A 16,555-nucleotide genomic window follows, 5' to 3' on the forward strand; every position below is an offset into this window, starting at 1 on the left:
TAGTCTGAATTCCTTTTCCGACATATTGTCTATGTCGATAGCCATCAGCTCTGTTGCAGAAGGTCCATCCTCTGTATTTTTCTTCTGTTGGGTATTCCTCCTCCTAGTCATTTTGGTAAGAGATGACTGAACATATGCAGCTGGATGTATCAATTGTGGTGCAGTCAAGGTGCACCCTGGAACGCTTCTGTGCAATCAGGGTTCCCCACCCAATTGAGAGAAAAGAGAAAAGAAAAAGAAATAGAGAAGAAAGAAAAAAAAAAGAAAAGACAAAAGGAAAAAAAAAGAGAGAGAGAGAGAGACAGGAAAAAAAGGGAAGATAAAAGAGAAGGCTTAGCCCAAATTTGTCCCAAGGTAAGATTTATGAAGTATACAAACAAAAACAGACAAACAAAAGACTGAAAAATGTATATGACAGGAGAAAAAAAAATATATATATAAGCAAAAAAAGGGAAGAACCTCATCAGAAAGAACCCCAACTATAAGATTTATATATTATCAGGACAAACACAAATTCACAGAAACACTGGCAGAAGGAAAAATTGGGAGAATGGGTAAAAATTCGCAGTGTGGGTGAGGAAGTTTATTTTGATTCTTCCTAGATGTATCTGGATGTTTTTGTTAAGGGACTCAACTTTCCTGAGTTACAGGGGGATTAGAACTGGTTTGCCTATAGGGTAGCATTGATTGGCGAAAGGGGATTACCTTGAAGTTTAACTCTATATGTATAGTAGAAAATAAAAATTAAAAAAGAATAAACTAGACTAAACTAAGTTAAAATTTAAAAAGAATTAAAAAATAGAAAAGCAAAAGAAAGGGGCGCCTGGGTGGCTCAGTGGGTTAAAGCCTCTGCCTTCAGCTCGGGTCATGGTCTCGGGGTCCTGGGATCGAGCCCCGCATTGGGCTCTCTGCTCCGCAGGGAGCCTGCTTCCTCCTCTCTCTCTGCCTGCCTCTCTGCCTGCCTCTCTGCCTGTCTCTCTGCCTAGTTGTGATTTCTCTCTGTCAAATAAATAAAATATTTAAAAAAAAAAAGAAAAGCAAAAGAAAAGCAAAAGAAAAACATGGGTGTATGTATCAAAAAGTTCAGGTTAGAAGGTTATTAAGTAATTTGATGTACTGGACAGCTCAGTGTGATGGTAAATAGGTTAAAAAATTATCTGTATGTATTAAAAAAAAAGAACCAGAATATTGGTAAAGAGTAAAAATGAAAGTTGTATTTATGAAGTAGTGGTGGCTGTTCTCTTGTAGTCTTCTTTTCTTTTTCTTCCTTCCTGATTGGTTTTCTGGGGGAGGGGCCTGCCATGTGGTTTTTCAGACAATGATGTTCCCTGAGTTAGGTCCTCACGCTCCCCTCAAGAGGGTGGGCTCTGAGGAAACTGTTTTTTTCAGGCCTTTGTTCTCTCGGGGGTTTTATGTTCTTTCATCTGTTTTCTCTCGCCTGACAGCTTTAGATGGTTTTTGGAGTTTTAGAAGAGAGCAAACTGCACCCCGACCTCCCTCTCAGAGAGAAGCCTCAGAATGCTCTGCAGAGCTGCTGGCAGAGTTGGTTCTGAGTCACGGTCCCTGTGGATGCAGGAGCTCCTCGTTGTACCCAATACCAGGGCAGTGGCGGCTGTCTAGGCAGCTCCAGACCGCCAGAGAGGTTCCAAGCCGAGATCGCACACTGAGATTTTCCTGCTGTCCTGGGCTGGGAATGTCTGGGTTTTCCAAATGCCAGAGCTCCAGGCTAGCACCTATGAGCACCTCTCCCAAGGGAGGCTGTGGGATGCTCACATTTCAAGATTTCCGTCTGGCCAGGCCCCAGCCCCTCACGGGAGGTGGACCCCACTTGTTCTCAGGCATGATGGCGGCTCAGGCACACTGGCGGCTCAGGGACAGAGACCTGATTTCTCCGCTGCACTCTCTCTGTCTCAGTGCCATGGGAGGCTCTCCTGGGTCTCGGGACTTAGGTCCCAGTCCCTAACCGACCAGATTCCCACTATCCCCCCCCCCCCCGCGATCCTTTGCTCTTTGTTTTTTGAGTGCTTTCAACGAGACTCCAAGTTAATGCTGGTCCCCAGACATAGGGCACTCTTGTATTGGTGTATTACTTTCCAATCGGTCACCTCTGGTGGCTCCCTCCCCCTTTTGTTTATGTTCCAATATCAGTCCCATGTTCCCACTCTGCTTTACCTGCCACTGGCTTCTTCTGCTCCTGTAGAGATCCAGACATGTATAATTCTGATCTCAGGCTGATTTCATGGGTGGTCGGAGTTCTTTGGTAGGTAATCAGCTCACGTTAGAGTACAGATTGAAAGGGCGCCTCCTCCTACTTCTCTGCCATCTTGACTCCCCCCTTGACTAGGGTATTTAATGGCTAGCTAAAGTTTCATGGGATGATAGCCCACCAGTCTAGAAAGGGCTTAGCTTAATTAAAGTGATTTGCCTTCAGAAGATGTGAGATATACTCTTGCAGTCCTTAAAGTGAGATTCAGGAGTTAAGTTAACTGTACTCACTTAGGACTTTGAATGCCCTTGGAGTTTTTAATTTAAACTTCTAGAACAGTGTTAGTATTATTGGGATTAATGGAAGTAATATGGTCAAAATTACAATTAGTGGGGATAAAAGAATTTCTATTTTTGTGTTTTCGAATTGCCATTTTATTTTTATGGTGTTTACAGAGGGGAATATAGTTAGTGCTGTTGCGTATTTTAACCAAATATAAAAGTATAGGTTTAGTAGGGCTCTAATTGCTATAAATGTTGATATAACAATTATATTGCTTTTTGTGAGTTTGTGGATGATTATTCATTTAGTGATGAATCCTGAGAGGGGAGGTAGGCCTCCTAGTGATAGTATGATTGTTAGGATTAGTGAGGTAATTAGTGGGAGTTTGTTTCATATATGACATAGTGATAGTGTGGTTGTAGATCAACTGAGTGTGAACAGTATGAATGTTCCAAGTGTTATTGTAATGTAGATGATGAGGTTTAATATTATTAGGGTAGGGTTATATGTTGTTACAGCAATCATTCATCCTATGTGGGCGATTAATGAGTATGCTAGGATTTTTCGTAGTTGTGTTTGGTTAAGGCCTCCTCAGCCTCCCGCTAAAATGGATATAATAGCTATGACTACAAATAAGTTTTGATTTATAAATGGATAGATTTGGTATAGAACGGATAAGGGGACAATTTTTTGTCAGGTTAGTAGAATTATTCCTGATGGTAGTGTGATTCCTTGGGTTAATTCAGTTACTCAGAAGTGGAAGGGTGATAGTCCTAATTTTATTGCCAGACCTACTGTTATTATGTTTGATGCGATTAGGTTAGGGGTATTTAGTATTGTTCATTGTCCTGTCAATAGTAGGTTAATGATACTTCCTAATATTAAGAGTATAGATGCAATGGATTGGGTAAGGAAATATTTTGTTGACACTTCTATGGTTCATGGATTGATTTTTTTAATTAAAATGGGGATAATAGCTAGTATATTTATTTCAAATCCAATTCAGATTGTCAGTCAGTGAGAGCTTATTAGTACCATAATGTTTCCTGAAATGACAGTTGATATAATGATAGTAAGGATGGGAGGTTTAATTAGTACAGGAAGGGTATAAACCAACATTTTCAGGGTATGGGCCTGATAACTTATTTAGCTGACCTTACTGTAGAATTTGATGTGAGTTTGGTAGCACGAAGATTTTTGAGTTCTTAGGATTAGGTTCAATTACTATAATTCTAGAAATAAGAGGGCTCAAACCTCTATAATCAAAATAACTCTTTTGTCAGACATATTTCTTATGTTTGGGGAGGAATACTTGCTGTTATAATGGGTAAGGCTACATGTCATATGCATAGGACTAGTGTCAGGGGGAGAAAGTTTTTTCATAATAAATGTATGAGTTGATCATAACGGAATCATGAATAGGATGCTCGAATTCATATGAAGGAAGTTGTTAGTAGAAGTGTTTTTATAAACACTTTGATGGAGTATTGTTACAGTAAGTATGGGGTGTGGAATGCACCAAAAAAACAAGATAGTTGTAAGGATATTCATTATAATGATGTTGTCATATTCAGCTAGGAAAAATGGGTTAATTGTCTGGCTGCCTATTTGACGTTGAATCTGAAAACTAAATCTGATTCTCCTTCTGTTAAGTCAAATGGGGGGCAGTGGGTTTCTGATAGGGTTGAGATAAATCATATTACAGCTAGGGGTCATGTGGGGAGGATTAGTCATAGGTGTTCTTGTGTAGTAATAAGTGTGGAGAGGGTAAAAGAGTCATTTATTAATAGTACTGATAGGAGGATAATGGCTAGTGTGACAACGTAGGAAATTGTTTGGGCTACAGCTCGAAGGGTCCCAATTAGGGCATATTTTGAGTTTGAGGCTCATCTGGACCATAAAATAGAGTAAACAGCTAGGCTTGATATTGCTAGTATGAATAGGATTCCTAGGTTTATATTGATGAGAAGATAAGGTATTGGTAATGGGGTTATATGGTTAGGGCTAGTGTTAGGGCAAGGATTGGGGCTACTACAAATATAGTGATAGATCATGGTAGGGGTCATAAACGTTCTTTAGTGAATAGTTTTATGGCATCTGCAATTGGTTGCAAGAGGCCATAGGATCCTACAATGTTTGGGCCTTTACAGAGTCGTATATACCCTAGGATTTTTTGTTCCACTAATGTTAGAAAGGCAACAATAAGTAGGATAAGTACAATTAGTGAAATGATATTAATTATAAACATAACGTTAGGAAGAAGACTTGAACCTCTGAGAATAAAAGTTTAAGTTTTATGCAATTACTGGGCTCTGCCACCCTAACAAGCCCTATCTCTATGGCTATGAAATGAAGGTGGACTATTTAGATTAAGATTATGTCCTCTATTAGTCCTAAGACATTCTGATAGAATAGACCTTACTTCTCTTTTCCTTTCATAGTGGGAGAAGTTTTTTTAATAGATAGAAACCGACCTGGATTGCTCCAGTCAGAACTCAGATCACTTAGGTCTTTAATTGTTGAACAAACGAAACTTTAGTAGCTGCTGCACTATTGGGATGTCCTGATCCAACATCGAGGTTGTAAACCCTTGTTGATATGGACTCTCAAATAGGATTGTGCTGTTACACCTAGGGTAACTTGTTCCATTGATCAAATTTCTTGTATCAATAAATGATACTATATCTCGACTGGTTTGTCTATATTTGTATCACTCCAAGGTTATTTTATTCTCTGAGGTCACCCCAACCTAAATTGTTAATCCATTAATAAAATGGAATTATACCTAATTGGTGATTAAATATACTTATTATAGACTAGTTAATTGCAGCTCCATAGGGTATTCTCATCTTATTAGTTTATTCCCGCCTCTTCACAAGAAGGTCAATTTCACTGATTGGAAGAAAGAGACAGTTAAACCCTCGTGTGGACATTCCTACAAGTCCTTATTTACAGAACAAATGATTATGCTACCTTTGCATGGTCAAGATACCATGGCAGTTTAACTAGTGCCACTGGGTAGGCAGTGCCTCCAATACTGGGCATGCTGGAGGTGATGTTTTTGGTAAACAGGCGGGGGTTGTGTTTGATCAATTCCTTTTAATTCTTTTAATCTTTCCTTGTTGCATACCTGTGTTGGGCTAACAATTGGTTTGCTAAGTGTTTTATTAGTAGTTTATTTTTATCATGTTGTTAACTATCAGTGGGTATTTGTTGACTGTTATAAGCTTATGCAAGGAGAAATGTTTCTTGTTACTCATAGTAGAATTAATAATAAAGTGTTATTATTAAATAGATTAGCCCAGTAGTATGTTAGGAGTTGGTTTAAGATTTTTGGAATTAAGAGGTTTGGTTGTTGAGCTTGAATGCTTTCTTTCTTTCTTTTTTTTTTTTCCTTTTCAGTTTTTTTTTCCATTTTATTTATTTTTTCAGTGTAACGGTATTCATTGTTTTTGCACAACACCCAGTGCTCCATGAAAAACGTGCCCTCCCCATTACCCACCACCTGTTCCCCCAACCTCCCACCCCTGACCCTTCAAAACCCTCAGGTTGTTTTTTCAGAGTCCATAGTCTCTTATGGTTCGCCTCCCCTTCCAAATTTTTTTTTAATAAACATATAATGTATTTTTATCCCCAGGGGTACAGGTCTATGAATCGCCAAGTTTACACACTTCACAACACTCATGATAGCACATACCCACCCCAATGTCCATAGCCCCCTCACCCTCTCCCAATACCACCTCCCCCCAGCAACCCCCAGTTTGTTTTGTGAGATTGAGAGTCATTTATGGTTTGTCTCCCTCCCAATCCCATCTTGTTTCATTTATTCTTCTCCTATCCCCCTAACCCCCCATGATGCTTCTCCATGTCCTCATATCAGGGAGATCATATGATAGTTGTCTTTCTCCAATTGACTTATTTCACTAAGCATGATACGCTCTAGTCCCATCCACGTCGTCGCAAATGGCATGATTTCATTTCTTTTGATGGCTGCATAGTATTCCATTGTGTATATATACCACATCATCTTTATCCATTCATCTGTTGATGGACATCTAAGTTCTTTCCATAGTTGGATATTGTAGACATTGCTGCTATAAACATTCCGGTACACGTGCCCCTTCGGATCACTATGTTCATATCTTTAGGGTAAATACCCAGTAATGCAATTGCTGGGTCATAGGGTAGTTCTATTTTCAACATTTTGAGGAACCTCCATGCTGTTTTCCAGAGTGGTTGCACCAGCTTGCATTCCCACCAACAGTGGAGGAGGGGTCCCGTTTCTCCACATCCTCGCCAGCATCTGTCATTTCCTGACTTGTTAATCTTAGCCATTCTGACTGGTGTGAGGTGGTATCTCATTGTGGTTTTGATTTGTATTTCCCTGATTCCGAGTGACGTGGAGCACATTTTCATGTGTCTGTTGGCCATCTGGATGTCTTCTTTGCAGAAATGTCTGTTCATGTCCTCTGCCCATTTCTTGATTGGATTGTTTGTTCTTTGGATGTTGAGTTTGCTAAGTTCCTTATAGATTTTGGATACTAGCCCTTGATCTGATATGTCGTTTGCGAATATCTTCTCCCATTGTGTCAGTTGTCTTTTGGTTTTGTTAACTGTTTCCTTTGCTGTGCAAAAGCTTTTGATCTTGATGAAATCCCAATAGTTCATTTTTGCCCTTGCTTCCCTTGTCTTTGCCGTTGTTCCTAGGAAGATGTTGCTATGGCTGAGGTCGAAGAGGTTGCTGCCTGCATTCTCCACAAGGATTTTGATGGATTCCTTTCTCACATTGAGGTCCTTCATCCATTTGGAGTCTATTTTCGTGTGTGGTGTAAAGAAGTGGTCCAATTTCATTTTTCTGCATGTGGCTGTCCAATGTTCCCAGCACCATTTATTGAAGAGGCTGCCATTTTTCCATTGGACATTCTATCCTGCTTTGTCAAAGATTAGTTGACCATAGAGTTGAGGGTCTATTTCTGGGCTCTCTATTCTGTCCCACTGATCTATGTGTCTGTTTTTGTGCCAGTACCATGTTGTCGTGATGATGACAGCTTTCTAATAGAGCTTGAAGTCTGGAATTGTGATGCCACCAACTTTGGCTTTCTTTTTCAATATTCCTTTGGCTATTCGAGGTCTTTTCTGGTCCCATAAATTTTAGCATTATTTGTTCCATTTCTTTGAAAAAAATGGATGGTATTTTGATAGGGATTGCATTAAATGTGTAGATTGCTTTAGGTAGCATGGACATTTTCGCAATATTTATTCTTCCAATCCAGGAGCATGGAACATTTTTCCATTTCTTTGTGTCTTCCTCAATTTCTTTCATGAGTACTTTATAATTCTCTGTGTATAGATTCTTGCCTCTTTGGTTAGGTTTATTCCTAGGTATCTTATAGTTTTGGGTTCAATTGTAAATGGGATTGACTCCCTAATTTCTCTTTCTTCTGTCTTGTTGTTGGTGTACAGAAATGCAACTGATTTCTGTGCATTGATTTTATATCCTGACACTTTACTGAATTCCTGTACACTTTCTAGCAGTTTTGGAGTGGAGCCTTTTGGGTTTTCCACATATAGTATCATATCATCTGCAAAAGGTGATAGTTTGACTTCTTCTTTACCAATTTGGATGCCTTTAATTTCTTTTTGTTGTCTGATTGCTGAGGCTAGGACTTCTAGTACTATATTGAATAGCAGTGGTGATAATGGACATCCCTGCCGTGTTCCTGACCTTAACGGAAAAGCTTTCAGTTTTTCTCCATTGAGAATGATATTTGCGGTGGGTTTTTCATAGATGGCTTTGATAATATTGAGGTATGTGCCCTCTATCCCTACACTTTGAAGAGTTTTGATCAGGAAGGGATGCTGTCCTTTGTCAAATGCTTTTTCAGCATCTATTGAGAGTATCATATGGTTCTTGTTCTTTCTTTTATTAATGTGTTGTATCACATTGATTGATTTGTGGATGTTGAACCAACCCTGCAGCCCTGGAAGAAATCCCACTTGATCGTGGTGAATAATCCTTTTAATGTACTGTTGAATCCTATTGGCTAGTATTTTGGCGAGAATTTTTGCGTCTGTGTTCATCAAGGATATTGGTCTGTAGTTCTCTTTTCTGGTGGGATCCTTGTCTGGTTTTGGGATCAAGGTGATGCTGGCCTCATCAAATGAGTTTGGAAGTTTTCCTTCCATTTCTATTTTTTGGAACAGTTTCAGGAGAATAGGAATTAGTTCTTCTTTAAATGTTTGGTAGAACTCCCCTGGGAAGCCGTCTGGCCCTGAGCTTTTGTTTGTTTGGAGATTTTCGATGACTGTTTCAATCTCCTTGCTGGTTATGGGCCTGTTCAGGTTTTCTGTTTCTTTCTGGTTCAATTGTGGTAGTTTATATGTCTCTAGGAATTCATCCATTTCTTCCAGATTGGCCAATTTGTTGGCATAGAGTTGCTCATAGTATGTTCTTATAATTGTCTGTATTTCTTTGGTGTTAGTTGTGATCCCTCCTCTTTCGTTCATGATTTTATTGATTTGGGTCCTTTCTCTTTTCTTTTTGATGACTCTGGCCAGGGGTTTATCAATCCTATTGATTCTTTCAAAGAACCAGCTCCTAGTTTCATTGATTTTTTCTATTGTTTTTTTGGTTTCTATTTCATTGATTTCTGCTCTGATCTTTATGTTTTCTCTTCTCCTGCTGGGTTTAGGGTTTCTTTCTTGTTCTTTCTCCAGCTCCTTTACGCGTAGGGTTAGGTTGTGTACTTGAGACCTTTCTTGTTTCTTGAGAAAGGCTTGTACCACTATATATTTTCCTCTCAGGACTGCCTTTGCTGTGTCCCACAGATTTTGAACTGTTGTGTTTTCATTATCATTTGTTTCCATGAATTTTTTCAATTCTTCTTTAATTTCCTGGTTAACCCATTCATTCTATAGAAGGATGCTGTTTAGTCTCCATGTATTTGGGTTCTTTTCAGCTTTCCTCTTGTGATTGAGTTCTAGCTTCAGAGCATTGTGGTCTGAAAATATGCAGGGAATAATCCTAATCTTTTGATACCGGTTGAGACCTGATTTGTGACCCAGGATGTGATCTATTCTGGAGAAGGTTCCATGTGCACTAGAGAAGAATGTGTATTCTGTTGCTTTGGGATGAAATGTTCTGAATATATCTGTGATGTCCATCTGGTCCAGTGTGTCATTTAAGGCCTTTATTTCCTTGTTGATCTTTTGCTTGTATGATCTGTCCATTTCAGGGGGGAGAGTGTACAAGTCCCCTACTATTATTGTATTATTATTGATGTGTTTCTTTAATTTTGTTATTAATTGGTTGATATAGTTGGCTGCTCCCACGTTAGGGGCATAGATATTTAAAATTGTTAGATCTTCTTGTTGGACAGACCCTTTGAGTAGGATATAGTGTCCTTCCTCATCTCTTATTATAGTCTTTGGCTTAAAATCTAATTGATCTGATATAAGGATTGCCACCCCAGCTTTCTTCTGATGCCCATTAGCATGGTAAATTGTTTTCCACCCCCTCACTTTAAATCTGGAGGTGTCTTCGCGTCTAAAATGAGTTTCTTGTAGGCAACATACTGATGGGTTTTGTTTTTTTATCCATTCTGATACCCTGTGTCTTTTGATTGGGGCATTTAGCCCATTAACATTCAGGGTAACTATTGAGAGATATGAATTTAGTGCCATTAGTAGCCTGTAAGGTGACTGTTACTGTATATTGTCTCTGTACCTTTCTGATCTACTACTTTTAGGCTTTCTCTTTGCTTAGAGGACCCCTTTCAAGATTTCCTGTAGAGCTGGTTTGGTGTTTGAAAATTCTTTCAGTTTTTGTGTGTCCTGGAAGCTTTTGATCTCTCCTTCTATTTTCAATGATAGCCTATCTGGATAGAGTATTCTTGGCTGCATGTTTTTCTCGTTGAGTGCTCTGAATATATCATGCCAGCTCTTCCTGGCCTGCCAGGTCTCTGTGCATAAGTCTGCTGCCAGTCTAATATTTTTACCATTGTATGTTACAGACTTCTTTTCTCGGGCTGCTTTCAGGATTTTCTCTTTGTCACTAAGACTTGTAAATTTTACTATTAGGTGACAGGGTGTGGACCTATTCTTGTTGACTTTGAGGGGGGTTCTCTGCATCTCCTGGATTTTGATGCTTGTCCCCTTTGCCATATTAGGGAAATTTTCTCCAATAATTCTCTCCAATAGACCTTCTGCTCCCCTCTCTGTTTCTTCTTCTTCTGGCATCCCAATTATTCTAATGTTGTTTCGTCTTATGGTGTCACTTATCTCTCAAATTCTCCCCTCATGGTCCAGTAGCTGTTTGTCCCTCTTTTGCTCGGCTTCCTTATTCTCTGTCATTTGGTCTTCTATATCACTAATTCTTTCTTCTGCCTCATTGATCCTAGCAGTGAGAGCCTCCATTTTTGATTGCCCCTCATTAATAGCTTTTTTGATTTCAACTTGGTTAGATTTTAGTTCTTTAATTTCTCCAGAAAGGGCTTTAATATCTCCAGAGAGGGTTTCTCTAATATCTTCCATTCCTTTTTCGAGCCCGGCTAGAATGTTCAGAATCGTCATTCTGAACTCTTGATCTGACATATTACCAACGTCTGTGTTGTTTAGGTCCCTAGCCTTCGGTACTGTCTCTTGTTCTTTTGTTTGTGGTGATTTTTTCCGCCTTGTCATTTTGTCCAGATAAGAGGATATGAAGGAGCAAATAAACTACTAAAAGGGTGGCAAAGACGCCGGAAAAATGCGCTGTAACCAAATCAGAAGAGACCCCAAATTGTGGGGGGGAGAAAGGGGATAAAAACAGGTTCTGAAAAAAAAAAGAAAAAAAAATTAAAAATAAAACAAATAAAGAAAATATATAAAAAAGAAAGAAAAAATATATATATTTAGATAAACTAGTCAAAAAACGTTAAAAAAGAAAAGGGTAAACGTTTTAAAAAATTTAACAGAAGAAAAAAAAGAAAAAAGAAAAAAAATTGAAAAAAGAAAAAAAAATGAAGTAGCCGCAAAACTAAAGAATCATGGGGAGAAAGCCATGAGTTCCGTGCTTTGTTTTCTCCTCCTCTGGAATTGCGCTGGTGTCTTAGGAATTGAACCTACTTTCCTTGATAGATGAACTTCATCCTGGCTGGATATTTTGTTGATCTTCTGGGGGAGGGGCCTGTTTTAGTGACTCTCAAGTGTCTTTGCCTGAGGCGGGATTGCACCGCCCTTACCGGTGGCCGGACTAAGTAATCGGCTTGGGTTCGCTTTTGGGAGCTTCTGTTCCCTGATCGCTTTCCGTGGAGTTCCGGAGGACGGGAATGAAAATGGCGGCCTCCTAGTCTCCGGCCCGGAGGATCCGAGAGCCTGGGGCCCCACTCCTCAGTGCTCCCCCAGAGGACAGCACCCAATCACTCCCGTATCCCCAGCTTCTAGCCACGCTCCGAGCTCACCCAGCCCGCAACCAGTTCAAGGTAACCCCGAGGTGAAAGTTCAGTCCTTGGTTCTGTCTCTGCAGCTGGCTTCTTCGTCGTAATACCTGCAAGCTCTCCGACACTCTGACACCCCCGATCCTTCTGTGACCCTGCGGGACCTGGGGCCACGCTGACCCCGCATGGGCTTCACCCTGGTTTAGCCTCTGGAGCAATGTCCCTCAGTGGAACAGACTTTTAAAAGTCCTGATTTTGTGCTCCATTCCTCCACCGCTTGCCGGGAGCTGGCCACTCCCCTCGCGGTCTATCTTCCCGTCATTTTAGATTCACTTCTCCGCCAGTCCTACCTTTCAGAACGTGGTTGATTTTCTGTTTCTAGAATTGCTGTTCTTCTTCTCTTCACTCTCCCGTTGGATTTGTAGGTGTTTGCAACGTTTAGATAAGCTATCAAGCTGATCTCCTGCTACCTGATGTAATCTCAGGCTGCTACTTCTCCACCATCTTGACTCCGTCGAACGCTTTCTTAATTGGTGCCTGCTCTTAGGCCTACTATGGTTTTATTTAACTTTACTCTAAGTAAGATGGTATCCTTATTCTCAAAAGCTGTATCTTTTTGGTTATATTTTAAATTTACATTATAATTTTGGGATTTGTTGGGTGAATTTAAAGTTGAACTGGGATTCTATTCTGGTTAACCAGCTATCACCAGGCTCATTAAGCTTTTCATCTCTATATATAAATCTTCTCACATTTTTGCAACATAGGTGAGTTTAACCTGTGGTTTGTTCATAGGCATCTCGTCTGGTTTGGGGGAAGTTAGCTAAATTATTATTATTATTAAATTATCGCTAAATTATTCTAGCTAGCTCGTTATGCAAAATGTATAAGGGGTGATCTTTGCTGTTTCTCACTTTATACATTCTTTCATCATTCCCTTATAGTACTTTTTAGCTCCAAGTAAAATTTCTATCTCCTATACTATAATGATGTAATTGAATGTTTTGACTAGAGGCTTATTGCATTAGGTGAGTTAGTGGTTGGTTGGGTTAGTTTGGTTCAATGTGGTCAATGGTGTATGAAATCTTCTGGGTGTAAACCAGATGCTTTAATTAACTACACTTTGATTTATCCAAGCACATTTTCCAGTATGCTTACCTTCTTATGACTTATCACCTCTTGAGTTGGTTTAGTCTGTATTATGTAGTGTTTGGGTGAATTGCTTGAGGAGGGTTATGGATGGTGTGTGCATACTTCATGGCCCTATTCAATTACGCTCTCTATTCTTAATTTACTACTAAATCCACCTTTAGTTATTAGGTTTCCTAAAAAAATTTTGTGAACATATTCTTGATTAGAAAATTCAGCCCATTTCTTCCCACTTCATGGGTTACACCTTGACCTAACTTTTTTATGTGTAATTATTATGCTTACTTTTCTTACTTTTGAGGATTTGCTTAAGATGGCAGTATATAGATTGAGTTAGCTAGAAGTGGTAAGGTTTATCCGGGTTCATCAATTATAGAACAGTCTCCTCTAGAGGGATGTCAAGCACTGCCAAGTCCTTTGGGTTTTAAGAAGTTGCTAGTAGTTCTCAGGCAGATAATTTTGTTGTACAAATTATTTATGTTTAAGGCTGAGCATAGTGGGGTATCTAATCCCAGTTTGGGTCTCAGCTATCATGTGGTCAGAAATAAAGTCACATTCATGGTATATTTTATGTTAATAGTACCTTTTTACGACCTGGTTAAATTTTAACTTTAGTGTGGTGTAGTACTTAACATGCTTTAAGCTGTGCGCCTATTAATTTGGGTTAATCATATGATCACAGTGGCTGGCATGAAATTTACCAACTCCTAATGTTAACATGACTTAGTCAAACTTTCATTCATTGCTTAATTTTTGTCACTGCTGTATCCCGTGGGGGTGTGGTTTTGCAAGTTGTTATGAGCTACTTATTTAGTGTGCTTGATACCCGCTCCTTTTAATCACTTTAGGGATTTAGAGGGCATTTTCACTGGGATGTAGGGACTTGCATGTGTAATTCTGTTAATAATCAATAGGAAGGCTAGGACCAAACATTTAGATTTATGGAGTCTTATGACTCTTCTAGGCATTTCCAGTGCCTTGATTTATTTAGTTAATGTATTTAGGCACGTTAATTTAATTATTAGTATTAAATGTAAGTTGCTAGGGGGTATTAGAGATGGGGTACTACATCTATAAATAGCTTTCTTGAATAGAGTATTCTGGGCAAATTAGCGATAGAGATTAATATACAGAGTATCAGTATAAATAGCTTCTTATATATGTTGCATGTGCTTGGTTCTGTTTTTGGGGTTTGGCAGGACAATTTTAAGTGTTTATATACTTTTGAAGTTACAGGGAGGATAAAGGGGGTTTGATTTAGCTAGTTTTTATCTGTTGAATATGCATACGTGTGTACGTGTGTACGTGTGTACGTGTGTATGTCCTGTAACTATTGACTGAACTGCACCTTATGGTTGTGCAATGCAGATAAATGATGATGATTAAGCCCAGCTACTAGTTATTTGAATGCGACTCTTTTACATCCATAGCTGAGTGATACTGGCCTCCACCCCCCCAAAAAAAAAATTTTCAAAAGTACCAAATGCATCACACCACAGTTATGTGTGATCATAGGCTGATTAGTCATTAGTCCATTGAGATGTCCCATTTGAAGGGTTAGTAGGATTGGATTGAGGAATATCATGGCCCTGAAGTAAGAAGATGCCAGTATAGTTTTACTGTAGAAACCCCCACATTCGATGGGCCTGGAGCGAGAAGAGTTACACATCTTACAAGGATTGATGGTTTCTTGAGGCCTGGTATCAAGCTCATGGTCTAGGTGAGGTACATGTATGTCAAATCAATCATAGTATGTACATGCTTATATTCATGGGGCAAACCATTAATGCACAATATGCATAGGGGTGGGGGAAAATACATACTGGGGAAGCACAGTAGGTTTTTAAATGTATGAATTGAAATAATGGGATGAGGAAATCTGGGAGTAGTTTAGTTAGAATATCAGCTTTGGGTGCTGATGGTGGGGCTATTACTTCTTCCCTGAGTCTTTGGGAGATGGATTTCTCCGTTTTTGGTGTACAAGACCAAAGTAATTAATATACTCCAAAGATTCTTCATTTTAATATGTTCTTCTCGATAATGCTGATAGTTGTTATTAGAATTAGGAGTATTGTGGAGTAAAGGATTGAGGCTAATTGACCAATGGTGATGAAGGAGTGTTCTACTGGTTGATCACCAATTCATGTTAAGGTAAGAAGATCAGCTACTAGTAATCAAAATAGGCACTGGCTTAGTGGGCAGAATATCATACCTCATTGTGTTGAAGTATGTAATAGTGGGATAATGGCTAGGACTAGAATGGAGAAGACTAGTGCTAGTACTCCTGGTTTATTAGGAATGGATCGTAGGTTTGTGTATGCAAATAGGAAATATCATTCGGTTTTGATATGGGGTGGTGTGTTAAATGGGTTGGCAGGGATGTAGTTATCAGGGTCCCCAGTAGGTCGGGTGAGAATAGTACTAGTATTATGAGTACGAGAATTAGGAATAGGGCACCTAGGCTGTCTTTAATGTGTAGTATGGGTGTAATGGAATTTTGTCCGAATCAGATGGGATTCCAGAAGGATTGTTGGATCCTGTTTTGTGAAGAAATAGTAGATGAATTGCTGCTAGTGCAGAGATGATGAATGGTAGGATAAAGTGGAAGGCAAAGAATTGTGTTAAGGTGGCTTTGTATACTGAGAAAACTCCTTAGATTCACTCTACAAGATTGGTTCCAATGTATGGGATGGCTGATAGTAAGTAGGTAATTATGGTTGCGCCTCAAAAGGACATTTGTCCTCATGGTAAAATGTAACCTATGAATGCTGTTGCTATAACTGCAAATAGTAGGATAATGCCGATGTTTCATGTTTCAGGAAATATGTAAGATCCGTAGTGTAGGCCTCATCCTACATGTAGGAATAGGCAGATGAAGAATATGGAGCCTCCGCTGACATGTATATATCAGATAATTCATCCATAATTGGCATCTCGACAGATGTGTGTAACTGATGAAAAGGCTGTGGTTGTGTCTGATGTGTAGTGTATAGCTAAGAATAAACCTGTAAGGATTTGAAGGATTAGGCAAATTCTGAGAAGGGAGCCAAAATGTCATGATGCTGAGATGTTTGATGGTGCAGGTAGGTCGATAAATGAGTTGTTGATCATTTTGGTTAGTGGCTGGGTCTTACGAATGTTGGTTATTAGTGTTCTCATTGTTGAAATACAACACTGATTTTTTCGTATTACCAGTCATTGTTAGATTCCATGTAGGAATAATGATCACATACAGTGTATTCATTTTAAGTATTATTTTTGTAGTTAGTTTGAGGACAGAAGTCTAAAAACAAAAGCTTGTGTAATTTTTAGGGCATAGGGCATGGCAGGCCCAAAATGCAGAGGCTGAGGTGAGAATCCCATAATCTGAAGTAAGGGCAAGGGTCAGATGTTTGCTTAGGCTCAAGTGTGTGTCCTTTATGGCTGCCTAATGCAGCAGTGGTGTCATGATGCCATGGAGGTTTTCCCAATCTGGGGGTTGTGTGCAGCTCCAAAAATCAAG

Source organism: Meles meles, chromosome 16 (genome assembly GCF_922984935.1).
Source record: "Meles meles chromosome 16, mMelMel3.1 paternal haplotype, whole genome shotgun sequence".
Lineage (NCBI taxonomy): Eukaryota > Metazoa > Chordata > Mammalia > Carnivora > Mustelidae > Meles > Meles meles.